General features: G+C 37.6%; 1 pseudogene; it reads right to left on the reverse strand.

The window, feature by feature from the left end:
• Positions 1-249: 249 nt before the first annotated feature.
• LOC101693457 lies at positions 250-969 on the reverse strand (annotated as a pseudogene).
• Between the last annotated feature and the right edge of the window lie 15,907 nt (positions 970-16,876).

Raw genomic sequence — 16,876 nt, forward strand, 5'->3', positions numbered from 1 at the left:
ATTTTAGTTCTTCTGTTAGAGGTAGTAATATCACATAATTTTTAAAATTTGCATTTTCCTACTGACTCATGGTGTTGAACATCCTTACATGGGCTTCTTTGCTCTCTGTATCTCTTCTTTGGTGAAGTGTCTGTTCAAGCATTTTGCCTAATTTTTAACTGGGTTGTTTTCTTCCTCTTGGGGTTTATTGTTGTTATTGTTTGTTTTGTTTTGTTTTACATTCCAGAGGCCTTTTCTTTTTTATACCTATCATGGCAGGAACTCATAGGGAATAGGTTCCAGCAGCTCAGGCTCCTTTCCATTGGCTTTCCCAAAGTGTGCTTCTCTGGATGGAGTAGGCTGGCACTTCAGGTGAACCTAAGTACTTTTCTTTTTGGCTTCCTTCCTTTTGATCATCTTTCCCTCACATGCTTCAGGAAGCTGTCCTGACTCTTTGTGTTTAGTATACTTAATGCATATATTGATTTTCTTGGCAACAACCTTGCTCTTAGTTTGTTTGTTTAGAACAATGCTAATAGCATGCTGGGTAACCTAGACCCTGCAATTTTGCCATGGTAACACTTGTGGGGCATTCTTTTTTGAACAGTGACTATACTCCCTCTCTCTCTTTTATAAAAAGTATTTTATTTATTTATTTATCAGAGAGAGAGAGAGAGAGAAAGAGAGAGAGAGAACATACAAGCAGGGGTAATGGCAGGCCAAGGGAGAAGCAGGTTCCCTCCCAAGCAAGGAGTCCAATGTGGGACTTGATCCCAGGACTCTGGGATCATGACCTGAGCTAAAAGCAAACACTTAACCAGATGAGCACTGTTCAAGCCTCCCTTGAACAGTGACCATTCTCTTGACGTCAACAGTATCACCTTTCTTGTAGATTCACATGTATGTGGCCTAAGGAGCAGCTCCATGTTTCCTAAAAGGCCTAGAGAACACGTAGTGGGTACTTTTCCTCTTTCCCTTTGTGTTGGTCATTTTGACAAATTACAGAAGGATGACAGTTCTGGCCTAAAGGAAGAAATTTCTGTTGAGTTTTGAAGTTCAGAATCCAAATAATTTGTAATTGACTTTGTCATTATATGCTCCCTTAAATGTATCTTTCATAGAGCAAAGGTAAATAATTTTGATGAAGGTTGGCTTATAATTGTTTTCTTTTATGGATCATGGTTTTGGTATTATATCTAAGAATTATTTGCTTCATTCCCAGGTAACAATATTTTCTTCTGAGAGCTTTATAGTTAATATTTTACATTTAAATCTATTATTCATTTTGAGTTAATTTTTGCAGAAGGCATGAAGTTTAGGTTGAGATCCATTTTATTGCATATGGATGTATGTCTTACCATTTGTTGGATGTATAGATATATGGATTATGTCTTACTCTTTGTTGTAAGGCCATTCTTCCTCCATTGAATTGCTTTTGCACTTTAGTCAGAATTAATTGGTATACTTGTGTGGGTCTCTTTCCAGGCTTTTAATTCAGTTCCATTTACCTGTGTGTCTATCTCACCACAAACATCACAATGTTTTGATCACTAAAGATTTATAATAAATCTTAAAATTGCAACTCTTTTCCAGAACTCTTTTGGCTATCCTGGTTTCTTTGCCATTGCATATATATTTTAGAATAATCTTTCTATAACTACAAGAAAAAAATCCAGTTGGGATTTTGGTTGGAATTCCATTCAGTCTATAGGCCAATTTAAGAAACACTGGAATTTTACCCATGTTGAATCTTGCAATCCATGAACACAGTGTGTCTCCAAATATTTCAGTATCTTTTGATCTTTGTCACTATTTTAGTTTTTATCATATAGATCTTATACATGTTTTGTTAGATTCATATATTAATTCTTAGACATACTTAAAAATACTTATAATTTAAAAATCATAATACTCTTATATACATACATAATTTAATTTGGTTTTCAGTTGTTTATTGATAGTAAATATAGGTGTAATTAATCAGTGTATGCTAAACCTTACTACACAGTTATTAGTACTAGAATTTGGAATTTTCTACATAAATACTCATGTTGCTTATAAATAAATACAGTACTACTTTTTCTTTCCAATTTGTATACCTATTTTTCTTACCTTATTTCACTGGCAGGGACTTCCATTACAATGTTGAATAGGTGAGGTGAGAGTGAACCTCTTTGCTTTTTGTTTAATCTTACAGAAGAAGCATTCAATCTTTTGGTGTTAAGTAGCATGTTGTGTATAAGGTTTTCTGTGTGCCCTTTTATCAGGCTGAACAAATTCTTTCTTTTCCTAGTTTGTTTCAAATTTTTAAAATGAGCAAGTGTTTAGTTTTGTAAAATGATTTTTCTGCATCTGTTAATATAATCTTGTTTTTTTCTTCTTTAATGTGGTAGATTGCTTTGCTTTTTGAATATTAAACTAATGTTTCAATCCTGGGATATATTCCATTTGATCATGGTGTGATCTTCTTTTTCTATATTGCTGGGTTTGATTTTCAACTATTTTTTTTTAATATAATTTTTTTATTTTTTATAAACATATATTTTTATCCCCAGGGGTACAGGTCTGTGAATCATCAGGTTTACACACTTCACAGCACTCACCAAAGCACATACCCTCCCCAATGTCCATAATACCACCCCCTTCTCCCAAAACCCCTCCCCCCAGCAACCCTCAGTTTGTTTTGTGAGATTAAGAGTCACTTATGGTTTGTCTCCCTCCCAATCCCATCTTCTTTCATTTATTCTTCTCGTACTCACTTAAGCCCCCATGTTGCAACACCACTTCCTCATATCAGGGAGATCATATGATAGTTGTCTTTCTCCGCCTGACTTATTTCGCTAAGCATGATACGCTCTAGTTCCATCCATGTTGTTGCAAATGGCAAGATTTCATTTCTTTTGATGGCTGCATAGTATTCCATTGTGTATATATACCACATCTTCTTGATCCATTCATCTGTTGATGGACATCTAGGTTCTTTCCATAGTTTGGCTATTGAGGACATTGCTGCTATAAACATTCAAGTACACGTGCCCCTTTGGATCACTACGTTTGTATCTTTAGGGTAAATACCCAATAGTGCAATTGCTGGGTCATAGGGCAGTTCTATTTTCAACATTTTGAGGAACCTCCATGCTGTTTTCCAGAGAGTTTTCACCAGCTTGCACTCCCACCAACAGTGTAGGAGTGTTCCCCTTTCTCCGCATCCTCGCCAGCATCTGTCATTTCCTGACTTGTTGATTTTAGCCATTCTGACTGGTGTGAGGTGATATCGCATTGTGGTTTTGATTTGTATTTCCCTGATGCCGAGTGATATGGAGCACTTTTTCATGTGTCTGTTGGCCATCTGGATGTCTTCTTTGCAGAAATGTCTGTTCATGTCCTCTGCCCATTTCTTGATTGGATTATTTGTTCTTTGGGTGTTGAGTTTGCTAAGTTCTTTATAGATTCTGGACACTAGTCCTTTATCTGATATGTCGTTTGCAAATATCTTCTCCCATTCTGTCAGTTGTCTTTTGATTTTGTTAACTGTTTCCTTTGCTGTGCAAAAGCTTTTGATCTTGATGAAATCCCAATAGTTCATTTTTGCCCTTGCTTCCCTTGCCTTTTGCGTTGTTCCTAGGAAGATGTTGCTGCGGCTGAGGTCGAAGAGGTTGCTGCCTGTGTTCTCCTCAAGGATTTTGATGGATTCCTTTCTCACATTGAGGTCCTTCATCCATTTTGAGTCTATTTTCGTGTGTGGTGTAAGGAAATGGTCCAATTTCATTTTTCTGCATGTGGCTGTCCAATTTTCCCAGCACCATTTATTGAAGAGGCTGTCTTTTTTCCATTGGACATTCTTTCCTGCTTTGTCGAAGATTAGTTGACCATAGAGTTGAGAGTCTATTTCTGGGCTCTCTATTCTGTTCCATTGATCTATGGGTCTGTTTTTGTGCCAGTACCATGCTGTCTTGATGATGACAGCTTTGTAATAGAGCTTGAAGTCCGGGATTGTGATGCCACCAACGTTGGCTTTCTTTTTCAATATCCCTTTAGCTATTCGAGGTCTTTTCTGGTTCCATATAAATTTTAGAATTATTTGTTCCATTTCTTTGAAAAAGATGGATGGTACTTTGATAGGAATTGCATTAAATGTGTAGATTGCTTTAGGTAGCATAGACATTTTTACAATATTTATTCTTCCAATCCAGGAGCAAGGAACATTTTTCCATTTCTTTGTGTCTTCCTCAATTCTTTCATGAGTACTTTATAGTTTTCTGAGTATAGATTCTGTGCCTCTTTGGTTAGGTTTATTCCTAGGTATCTTATGGTTTTGGGTGCAATTGTAAATGGGATTGACTCCTTAATTTCCCTTTCTTCTGTCTTGCTGTTGGTGTAGAGAAATGCAACTGATTTCTGTGCATTGATTTTATATCCTGACACTTTACTGAATTCCTGTATAAGTTCTAGCAGTTTTGGAGTGGAGTCTTTTGGGTTTTCCACATATAGTATCATATCTTCTGTGAAGAGTGATAATTTGACTTCTTCTTTGCCAATTTGGAGGCCTTTAATTTCCTTTTGTTGTCTGATTGCTGAGGCTAGGACCTCTAGTACTATGTTGAATAGCAGTGGTGATAATGGACATCCCTGCCGTGTTCCTGACCTTAGTGGAAAAGCTTTCATTTTTTCTCCATTGAGAATGATATTTGCAGTGGGTTTTTCATAGATGGCTTTGATGATATTGAGGTATGTGCCCTCTATCCCTACACTTTGAAGAGTTTTGATCAGGAAGGGATGCTGTACTTTGTCAAATGCTTTTTCAGCATCTATTGAGAGTATCATATGGTTCTTGTTCTTACTTTTATTGATGTGTTGTATCACATTGACTGATTTGCGGATGTTGAACCAACCTTGCAGCCCTGGAATAAATCCCACATGGTCGTGGTGAATAATCTTTTTAATGTACTGTTGAATCCTATTGGCTAGTATTTTGTTGAGTATTTTCGCATCTGTGTTCATCAAGGATATTGGTCTATAGCTCTCTTTTTTGGTGGGATCCTTGTCTGGTTTTGGGATCAAGGTGATGCTGGCCTCATAAAATGAGTTTGGAAGTTTTCCTTCCATTTCTATTTTTTGGAACAGTTTTAGGAGAATAGGAATTAGTTCTTCTTTAAATGTTTGGTAGAATTCCCCCGGGAAGCCGTCTGGCCCTGGGCTTTTGTTTGTTTGGAGATTTTTAATGACTGTTTCAATCTCCTTACTGGTTATGGGTCTGTTCAGGCTTTCTATTTCTTCCTGGTTCAGTTGTGGTAGTTTATATGTTTCTAGGAATGCATCCATTTCTTCCAGATTGTCAAATTTATTGCCGTAGAGTTGCTCATAGTATGTTCTTATAATAGTTTGTATTTCTTTGGTGTTAGTTGTGATCTCTCCTCTTTCATTCATGATTTTATTTATTTGGGTCCTTTCTCTTTTCTTTTTGATAAGTCAGGCCAGGGGTTTATCAATTTTATTAATTCTTTCAAAGAACCAGCTCCTACTTTCGTTGATTTGTTCTATTTTTTTTGGTTTCTATTTCATTGATTTCTGCTCTGATCTTTATGATTTCTCTTCTCCTGCTAGGCTTAGGGTTTCTTTCTTGTTCTTTCTCCAGCTCCTTTAGGTGTAGGGTTAGATTGTGTACCTGAGACCTTTCTTGTTTCTTGAGAAAGGCTTGTACCGCTATATATTTTCCTCTCAGGACTGCCTTTGTTGTGTCCCACAGATTTTGAACCGTTGTATTTTCATTATCATTTGTTTCCATGATTTTTTTCAATTCTTTTTTAATTTCCCGGTTGACCCATTCATTCTTTAGAAGGATGCTGTTTAGTCTCCATGTATTTTGGTTCTTTTCAAACTTCCTTTTGTGGTTGAGTTCTAGCTTTAGAGCATTGTGGTCTGAAAATATGCAGGGAATGATCCCAATCTTTTGATACCGGTTGAGTCCTGATTTAGGACCAAGGATGTGATCTATTCAGGAGAATGTTCCATGTGCACTAGAGAAGAATGTGTATTCTGTTGCTTTGGGATGAAATGTTCTGAATATATCTGTGATGTCCATCTGGTCCAGTGTGTCGTTTAAGGCCTTTATTTCCTTGCTGATCTTTTGCTTGGATGATCTGTCCATTTCAGTGAGGGGAGTGTTAAAGTCCCCTACTATTATTGTATTATTGTTGATGTGTTTCTTTGATTTTGTTATTAATTGGTTTATATAGTTGGCTGCTCCCACGTTGGGGGCATAGATATTTAAAATTGTTAAATCTTGCTGGACAGACCCTTTGAGTATGATATAGTGTCCTTCCTCATCTCTTATTATAGTCTTTGGCTTAAAATCTAATTGATCTGATATAAGGATTGCCACTCCTGCTTTCTTCTGATGTCCATTAGCATGGTAAATTCTTTTCCACCCCCTCACTTTAAATCTGGAGGTGTCTTCGGGCTTAAAATGAGTTTCTTGGAGGCAACATATAGATGGGTTTTGTTTTTTTATCCATTCTGATACCCTGTGTCTTTTGACAGGGGCATTTAGCCCATTAACATTCAGGGTAACTATTGAGAGATATGAATTTAATGCCATTGTATAGCCTGTAAGGTGACTGTTACTGTATATGGTCTCTGTTCCTTTCTGATCTACCACTTGTAGGCTCTCTCTTTGCTTAGAGGACCCTTTCAAGATTTCCTGTAGAGCTGGTTTGGTGTTTGCAAATTCTTTCAGTTGTTGTTGTTGTTTATACTCTCCTCCTATTTCAGTTGTTGTTTATACTCCCCTCCTATTTTCAATGATAGCCTAGCTGGATATAGTATTCTGGGCTGCATGTTTTTCTCATTTAGTGCTCTGAAAATATCATGCCAGCTTTTTCTGGCCTGCCAGGTCTCTGTGGATAAGTCAGCTGCCAATCTAATATTTTTACCATTGTATGTTACAGACTTCTTTTCCCGGGCTGCTTTCAGGATTTTCTCTTTGTCACTGAGACTTGTAAATTTTACTATTAGGTGACGGGGTGTGGGCCTATTCTTATTGATTTTGGGGGGCGTTCTCTGAACCTCCTGAATTTTGATTCTTGTTCCCTTTGCCATATTGGGGAAATTCTCCCCAATAATTCTCTCTAGTATACCTTCTGCTCCCCTCTCTCTTTCTTCTTCTTCTGGAATCCCAATTATTCTAATGTTGTTTCATCTTATGGTGTCACTTATCTCTCGAATTCTCCCCTCGTGGTCCAGTAGCTGTTTGTCCCTCTTTTGCTCAGCTTCTTTATTCTCTGTCATTTGGTCTTCTATATCACTAATTCTTTCTTCTGCCTCATTTATCCTAGCAGTGAGAGCCTCCATTTTTGATTGCACCTCATTAATAGCTTTTTTGAATTCAACTTGGTTAGATTTTAGTTCTTTTATTTCTCCAGAAAGGGCTTTTATATCTCTCGAGAGGGTTTCTCTAATATCTTCCATGCCTTTTTCGAGCCCGGCTAGAACCTTGAGAATTGTCATTCTGAACTCTAGATCTGACATATTACCAATGTCTGTATTGATTAGGTCCCTAGCCTTCGGTACTGCCTCTTGTTCTTTCTTTTGTGTTGAATTTTTCCGTCTTGTCATTTTGTCCTTTCAGAAAGTGGTTGTTTTTCTGTTTCCAGAATTGCTGTTCTTCTTCTCTTCAATCTCCGATGGATTTTCAGGTGTTTGCAATCTTTAGATAAGCTATCTAGCTGATCTCCGGCTAGCTGAAGTAGTCTCAGCCTGTTACTTCTCCGCCATCTTGACTCCTCCCCCCCACTCTCGATTTTCAACTATTTTATTGAGGATGTTTACACATATGTTCATGAGGGTTATTCATCTATAGTTCTCTTTCTCTCTGTTTCTCTTTTTCTCTCCATACTGATCAGGATAAATGTTGACCACATAAAATAAGTTGTATAGTTTTTCTATGAGTAGTCTTAAAGATTACAAAATACATATTTAGCCTACATAATCTTCTGAAAACCAGTGTTTTCCAATTTATTAGGAAGATAACAAACTTACTCTTTGTTCCACTGGTTGGATAATTCCTATTGTTTGTCTTCAACCCTATCCTCTCCTAACTCCATTATGCTGTTTAGCCCATCTGGTGAGGTTTTGTTATTATTTTTTGAGTTTATTACCAAATATTACCTAACATTTCTAATTGGTTCTTGCTAATATCTTCTATTCCTGTGTTGAGAATTTATATCTTTCTATTTAACTTGAGTACTTTTGTTTCCTTTTTCATGTGTATACATATTTGAAAAACACTATTTGCTACATATTTTTTCAAAAACAGGTAATTTATATTCAGTGTGCATATAACAGTTTCTGTTTTTGATTTAAATTGTTCAGTGCATCAGAAGTAACTCTTTTTAAAAAAATTATTTTTATTAACACATAATGGATTATTTGCTCTAGGGGTACAGGTCTGTGAATCATCAGGCTTACACATTTCACAGCACGCACCATAGCACATACCCTCTGCAATGTCCATAACCCAAACACCCTCTCCCTACCCAACCACCCCCCAGCAACACTCAGTTTGTTTCATGAGATTAAGAGTCTTGTGGTTTCTCTCCCTCCCTATCCCATCTTTTTAAATTTTCCTTCTCTTCCCCCAAGCCCCCCACTCTGCATCTAAAATTTCTCATATCAGAGAGATCATATGATGATTGTCTTTCGCTGATTGACTTATTTTGCTCAGCATAATACCCTCTACTTCCATCAATGTTGTTGTAAATGGCAAGATTTCATTTCTTTCAATGGCTGCATAGTATCCCATTGTATATATACATACCACTTCTTCTTTATCCATTCATCTGTTGATGGACATCTAGGTTCTTCCCATAGTTTGCTGTTGTGGACACTGCTGCTATAAACATTTGGGTGCACATGCCCCTTCGGATCACTACATTTGTATCTTTAGGGTAAATACTCAGTAGTGCAATTACTGGGTCATAGAATAGCTCGATTTTCAACTTTTTGAGGAACTTTCATGCTCTTTTCGAGCTGGCTGCACCAGCTTGCATTCCTATTCAACAGTGTGGGAGGGTTCCCCTTTCTCTTCATCCTTGCCAGCATCTGTAGTTTCCTGACATTAATTTTAGCCATTCTGACTGGTGTGAAGTGGTATCTCACTGTGGTTTTGATTTCTATTTTCCTGCTGGCGAGTGATGTGGAGCACTTTTTCATGTGCCTGTTGGCCATTTGGGTGTCTTCTTTGCAGAAATGTCTGTTCATGTCCTCTGCCCATTTCTTGATTGGATTCTTCGCTCTTTGGGTGTTGAGTTTGATATGTTCTTTATGGATTTTTGATACTAGTCCTTTATCTGATATGTGATATGCAAACATCTTCTCCCATTTAATCAGTTGTCTTTTGATTTTGTTGACTGTTTTCTTTTCTGTGCAAAAGCTTTAGATCTTGATGAAGTTCCAATAGTTCATTTTTGCCCTTGCTTCCCTTGCCCTTGGAGATGATTCTAGGAAGAAGTTGCTGCAGCTGAGGTCAAAGAGGTTACTACTTCCGTTCTTCTCAAGGATTTGCGTGGATTCTGTCTCACATTGAGGTTTTTCATCCATTTGGAGTCTATTTTTGTGTGTTATGTAAGGAAATAGCTCAGTTTCATTCTTCTGCATGTGACTGTCCAATTTTCCCAACACCATTTGTTGAAGAGACTGTCTTTTTCCCATTGGACATTCTTTTCTTCTTTGCCTAAGATTAATTCACCATAGAGTTGTGGGTCTACTTCTGGGCACTCTATTCTGTTCAAGTGATCTCTGTGTCTGTCTTGTGATCTCTCTGTCTTGATGATGACAGCTTTGTAATGGACTTTGAAGTCTGGAATTGTGATGCCACTGAACTTGGCTTGCTTTTTCAACATTCCTCTGGCTAATCAGTGTCTTCTGTTTCCATAGAAATTTTAGGATTATTTGATCCATTTCTCCAAAAAAATTTGATGATATTTTGATAGGGATTGCATTAAATGTGTAGATTGCTTTGGGTAGCATCAAAATGTTCACAATATTTGTTCTTCCAATCCATGAGCATGGAACATTTATCCATTTTTTGTGTCTTCCTCAATTTATTTCATGAGCACTTTATAGTTTTCTGTGTACAGATTCTTTGCATCTTTGGTTAGGTTTATTCCTAGGTATCTTATGGTTTTGGGAGCAATTGTAAATGGGATTGACTCTGAAATTTCTTTCTTCTGTCTTGCTGTTGGTGTATAGAAATACAACTGATTTCTGGGCATTGATTTTATATCCTGACACTTTACTGAATTCCTGTATGAATTCTAGCAGTTTTGGAGTGGAGTTTTTTGGGTTTGCCACATAAAGTATCGTATCATTTGCAAAGACTGTTTGATTTCTTCTTTGCCAATTCAGATGCCTTTTATTTCTTTTTCTTTTTATCATCTTTTTCAGATGCCCTTTTATTTCTTATTTCTTTTTCTATTTCTGATTGCCAAGGCTAGAAGTTCTGGTACTATATTGAATAGCAGTTGTGATAGTGGATATCCCTACCATGTTCCTGACCTTAGGGGAAAAAGCTCTCTGCTTTTCCCATTGAGAATGATATTTGCTGTGGGATTTTCCATAGATGACTTTGATGATATTGAGGAATATACCCTCTATCCCTACACTTAAAATTTGATCAAGAAAGTTGCTGTACTTTGTCTAATGCTTTTTATGCACCTATTGAGAGTATCACATGGATCTTCTTCTTTCTTTTATTAATGTATCATATTACATTGAATGATTTGTGGATGTTGAACCAACCTTGCAGCCCAGGAATAAATTCCACTTCGTCGTGGTGAACCATCCTTTTAATGTACTGTTGGATCCTATTGGCTAGAGTTTTGGTGATAAACTTTGGCTCTGTATTCATCAAGGATATTTGCCTGTAATTCTCCTTTTTGATGGGGTCTTTTTATTGTTTTGAGATCAAGGTAATGCTGTCCTCATAAAATGAGTTTGGAAGTTTTCCTTCCATTTCTATTTTTTGGAACATTTTCAGGGCAATAGGTATTAATTCTTCTTTAAATTTTGGTAGGATTTCCCAGGAAAGCCATCTGGCCCTAGGCTCTTGTTTGTTGGAAGATTTTTGATTACTGCTTCAATCTCCCTACTGGTTATGGGTCTGTTCAGTTTTGGTAGTTTGTATGTCTATAGGAATGCATCCATTTCTTCCAGATTGTCAAATTTGCTCGCGTATAGTTGCTCATGATATGTTCTTATAATTGTTGTATATCATTGGTGTTAGTTGTGGTCTCTCCTCTTTCATTCATAATTTTATTAATGTGGGTCCTTTTTCTTTCTTTTTGATAAAAAATCCTGGCCAGGGGTTTATCAATCTTATTAATTCTTTTTTTTTTTTTTAAGATTTTACCCATTCATTTGTCAGAGAGAGAGAGCGAGAGAGAGAGCGAGCACAGGCAGAGTGGCAGGCAGAGTCAGAGGGAGAGGCAGGCTCCCTGCGGAGCAAGGAGCCCGATGTGGGACTCGATCCCAGGACGCCGGGATCATGACCTGAGCCGAAGGCAGCTGCTTAACCAACTGAGCCACCCAGGTGTCCCAATCTTATTAATTCTTTCAAAAGAACCAGCTCTTAGTTTCGTTGATCTGTTCTACTGTTCTTTTGGTTTCTATTTCATCAATTTTTGCTCTGATCATTATGATTTATCTTCTCCTGCTATTTTTAGGCTTTCTTTGCTGTTCTTTCTCTAGCTGCTTTATGTAATAGGGTTAGGGTGTATACTTGAGACCTTTCTTGTTTCCTGAGAAAGGTTTGTATCACTATATATTTTCTTCTCAGGACAGCGTTTGATGTGTCCCAAAGATTTTGAACAGTTGTGTTTTCATTTTCATTTGTTTCCATGAATTTTTTTCAATTATTCTTTAATTTCTTGATTGACTCCTTCATTCTTTAGTAGGATGCTCTTTAGCCTCCCTGTATTTGAGTTCTTTCCTACTTTCCTCTTGTTATTGAATTCTAGCTTCGCAGTATTGTGGTCTAAAAATATGCAGGGAATGATTCCAATCTTTTGGTTCTGGTTGGGACCATATTTATGACCCAGGGTGTAATCTATTCTGGAGAATGTTCCATGTGCACTAGAGAAGAATGTGTATTCTGTTTCTTTGGGATGGAATGTTCTGAATATATCTGAACATCTGGTCCAGTGTGTCATTTAAGGCCTTTATTTCCTTGTTGGTCTTTTGCTTGGATGACCTGTCCATTTCAGTGAGGAAGGTGTTAAAGTCCCCTAATATTATTGCAGTATTGTCAATACATTTCTTTGATTTTGTTATTAATTTGTTTATATAGTTGGCTGCTCCCATGTTAGGGGCATAGATATTTAAAATTGTTAGATCTTGTTGGACAGACCCTTGAAGTATGATATAGTGTCCTTCCTCATCTATTATTATAGTCTTTGCCTTAAAATCTAATTTATCTGATATAAAGATTGTCACCCCAGCTTTCTTTACATGTCCATTAGCATGGTAAATTATTTTCCACCCCCTCACTTTAAATCTGGAGTTGTCTTTGGGTCTAAAATGAGTTCCTTGTAGACAGCATATCAATGGGTCTTTTTTTTTTTATCCATTCTTATACTCTGTGTCTTTTGATTGGGGGCATTTAGCCCATTTACATTCAGGATAACTATTGAAAGATATGAATTTAGTGCCACTGTATTGCCTGTAATTTGACTGCTACTCTATATTGTCTCTATTCCTTTATTATTTTATTTTATTATTATTTTTGTGTGTGTATATATATATATATTAGACTGGTGAATAGAACAGAGCCACCCATTTGATTTTGGGTGCATTTTTGTCTCTTTGAAGAAACTAACTTTCAAAATTTTAATGAAATAAAAACTTACATATATACAAAAATAAGGGTAAACACGATGAATGGATAAAATATGACTGTAAAGATAAAAATTTAAAAAGATTCTAAAGAAGGAATTGATAAGATAAGTTGGTTGGAAAAATAAGAAAAGAACAAAAGAGAGAATATGATCAGACTGGAGACTAGAACAAAGTCATGTGCTAGATTTAAGTACAGCTGGTCTTTTAGAAGAAATTGTATTCCAAAATTTAAAAGAAAAGATACCTGTATGAATACAAAAAATAAGGTTAAATCCAGTGAAGGGATAAAATATGACACTAACAATGAAAATATTTTTTTTAAGGTACTGTTAAGATAAAATAGTTAAAAAAAATTTAAAGATGAAAGAGGAAAAATTTTAAAAATAGAATAAGACAAAAAGTAAGATTAAAAAAAAATGTAACTTTGCAAGACCAAAGGATCATGAGAAAAATGCCATGAATTGTTTCGTTGCTTTCCCCTAGCTCTGGAGTTCCGCAGTTCTCGCTGATCCATGAACTTGGTCTTGGCTTGATATTGTTGCTGATCTTCTGGGGGAGGGGCCTGTTGCTGTGATTCTCAAATTTCTTTGCCTGAGGCAGAATTGCACTGCCCTTGCCAGGGGCCAAGCTAAGTAATCTGCTTGGATTGCTCTCAGTAGCTTTTGTTCCTTGAACACTTTCTTTAGAGCTTTGGAGGACCTGAATGAAGATAGCGGCCTCCCAATATCTGGCCTGTAGGAGCTGTGGGTTCAGGGCCCTCTTCCTCAGTGAGTCCCCAGAGAAAATCAGTCAATCCCATCTGTCTCCCTGGTCTCTGGCCGCACTCTGTGCTCATGGGGGCCTGTGACTGAGTGTTTCTATCTCTGGTGCACAGCTCTGTTTGGAGTTTCCAAACCCAGCAGATTCCTGCAGCCCACTCCCATGCCGCTCCTCCCAGAGGAGGAAGGAAGGTGTCTCTCTGGATCTTGTGGGGTCCTGCTCAAAGAGCAGTGGCCTAACTGTGCCTTGGATTGTGGCTTAAGGTAACCCAGAGCTGAGAGCTCATTCCCTGGCTCCAGCTCCGTCTTTGTAGCCAGTTTCCCTGCTCCAATATCTGGGAGCTCTGCTACACTCAGACACCCCCGGTCTTTTTGTGACCCCACAGGTCCCAGGAACACAGTGTATGCACAAGTGCTCCACCCCTGCTTGGCCTCTGGAGTGATGGCCCTCAGTGGAGCAGACTTCTAAAGTTCTGCTGCTTCACTGCTTGCTGGGATCTGGCCCCTACCTCCACAGTCTATTTTCCCATAGCTTTGCATTCAGTGCTCCGCACACCCTACCTTCCAGAAAGTGTTCAATCTTCTCTTTCTAGAATTGCTGCTCTTCTCTTCTATCTCCTGTTGAGTTTGTAGGTGTTTGGAATGGTTTGATAACTATCTAGCTGAACTCCTGCGACCTAATGTTGTTTCAGTCTGATACTCCTCTGCCATCTTGCCAGCCCACTCCTCAAGAAGTAACTCTTAATGAACTATCCTAAATTAGCCATAAAAATATTTTGATTCCTGATTATTGACAAATCTCATCATCTTAAGTAAGACAAAATGATCTGTCTAATGAAGATAGCCTCCTTTTCTCCCCAACATCACTAATGATAAAATTTACTAGAGAGGAGAGACCAGGGAGGAATGTGCCATGCCCATAGGGGCAAGAACTTGGAAAGAAAGCAGCAGTATTTCTAAGGTGGTGACAGAATAAGATGAGGTATAGAAGTTGCTGATTCAGGTGATGATTTCAGATGCCTCCCTCTTGATGTTCTTTGAGATAACAGGCAAAGTAACTTAATAGGCACTTAGCAGTGAACAAGTCTCAGTATAAGAGTGCTAAGTAATCGTATCATATACATGAGGAAAACACCAAGAGCATGAGACTTTTCGATGTTGGCACTAGATACTGGGAATTATTTATGGAATGATGATAGGATGGAATCATGGTATTTGCCCTTTGTCTGCTACATCTGGTCAGTAGGCCTGTTTTTGTTGGCAGTGCCTATTTCTAATGTGTGCTTAATTCAACTGAGGTGGGGAATGGGCAAGGAAGTCTTGACACAGGCTGAAATTGTCAGCTCAGTCATCATTTTGTATCATACTGGCAAGATGCAAGTCTCAGCAGGACAAAGTTAGCAAGGTGTTGTGAGACTAAAACTGGAATATAGTAACTGTGGTGTCTGGTGAGCCAGCCATCTCTTCCATGCATCTCTTCTCAGCTCCACGTGTCTGTGGATCAGCTGCTGCTGTGGGTGCTGACAAATGTCACACACACAAGACTGAAAAGTGTCTCACCTCATGCCATGTAATTCTCACCTCCACTTTGGGGCTTCCCGGTTCGCTGAACATGAGACACTGCAGGATTCTGAAAGTCACCAAGAGTTAATGCCTGGTATAGCCAAAACTTTGATAAGTGGAAGCTACTTGCAAATTATTTTCCTCTGCCTTTTCTCTGTGTTCTCAAAGAATAGTCCTGAGTTGTAATTGTATGGCTTCTTAGAGCAAGGACTCAGGATACCAAGCAAGCAATTGCATTTGTTGGCAGCCACCTGATACATACTCTCTTACTAGCGCCACCTCCATCCCTACTTGACACTCTTTGTGTCTTTTCTGATCCCGGGTACTGCAGTCCCTAATCACACATTATCCCTTAAAGCTATGTCTAATGTTCTATTTTCTGGGGAACATTGGCCAAGACATATAATAACGTTATTACTTAATTAAGAGACCCATGTGAAATATAATAAAATATGAGATAAGCATTTCCAGTTAATATGGGTATTAAATAATTATGTGTAGTTTACTGCAGTGAAATTTGTTTGCTTCACTTTTCAAATTTAATTTTCGCTTCCTCTTTGTACTGCTGTGCACTCAAGGGGACTCTGGGCTTCAGCTTTTTAACAGGTGTGTTCTGGGGAATCTGTGCTCAGTAAATAGTTGTTAATTACCCTTGAGTTGTTTTAATAGACACTTAAGCAATACATAATATGGAGGTAAAACTGATTTTTATATCCCCTCAGAATTGCATAACACACTACAAACAAGTTTATAATATCCTTGGGTCTTTAAAATAATCATGTGAGGTAAGCAGGAAAGCAGGTTTATTTATCTCATGTAGGAATGTAATTGGGGTTCAGGGAGATAAAGAGATTTACCTTAGGTCACAGATGAGATAACTGTCAGAACCAGAGTCAGGTTTACCAACATTTGTTCTTTCCCTATTGATCTCTTTTATATCAGGTGTTTGCAGTCATTGGGTATTGTAAATGGATATTTTGAATTCATCTATGGAAACATCTGCAATACGGTGTGATCTTTCAGTTGATGTTAATTTTTTAAAAAAGGCTTCTGATTTAGGGGCACCTGGGTGGCTTAGTTGGTTAAGCTTCTGCCTCTTGATTTAGGCTCAGATCATGATCTCAGGGTTGTGAGATCAAGCCTGGTGTCAGGCTCTGTGCTGGATGTGGAGCCAGCTTAGGATTCCCTCTCTCCCTTTCTGCCCCTCCCCATGCCTCCCTGCCCCCGCTTGCTAGAGCACTCCCTCTCTCTCTCAAAAAAAAAATCTAGTTTCTTGTTTATATGATGGAATATAAAATACATAATATGTGATAAAATGAACTTGAAATAAATTAATCAATTCTTAAAAGAAGCAAGTTGCATCTCACCTAGACTTTCATCTTGACCTATCCTATGTTCTTTTATAAATGGTTATTATCCTAAATATGTATCATTTGTTTATTTTAAAAAACACTTTTCAAAACTCTTTGCTTCTCTCTTCTGATCTTTGCACATCTTCATTAAAGCTCTTATTGGAACAGAATGTGTGATTGGTTATTTTTTGTAAATAACAGGAGAGTTTTCTTCTCTGTTTACTGAACATAGTCTTACACTGCTATAGGAGAATTTATATCTATAGCTCTAGTATGTTCTAATGAGATATGTAAGCATAAATAATCAATATATAAAAAGCAAATACATTATAT

Source organism: Mustela putorius, unplaced genomic scaffold (assembly GCF_011764305.1).
Source record: "Mustela putorius furo isolate JIRA1106 unplaced genomic scaffold, ASM1176430v1.1 tig00000854_pilon_pilon_pilon, whole genome shotgun sequence".
NCBI classification, from domain to species: Eukaryota; Metazoa; Chordata; class Mammalia; order Carnivora; family Mustelidae; genus Mustela; species Mustela putorius.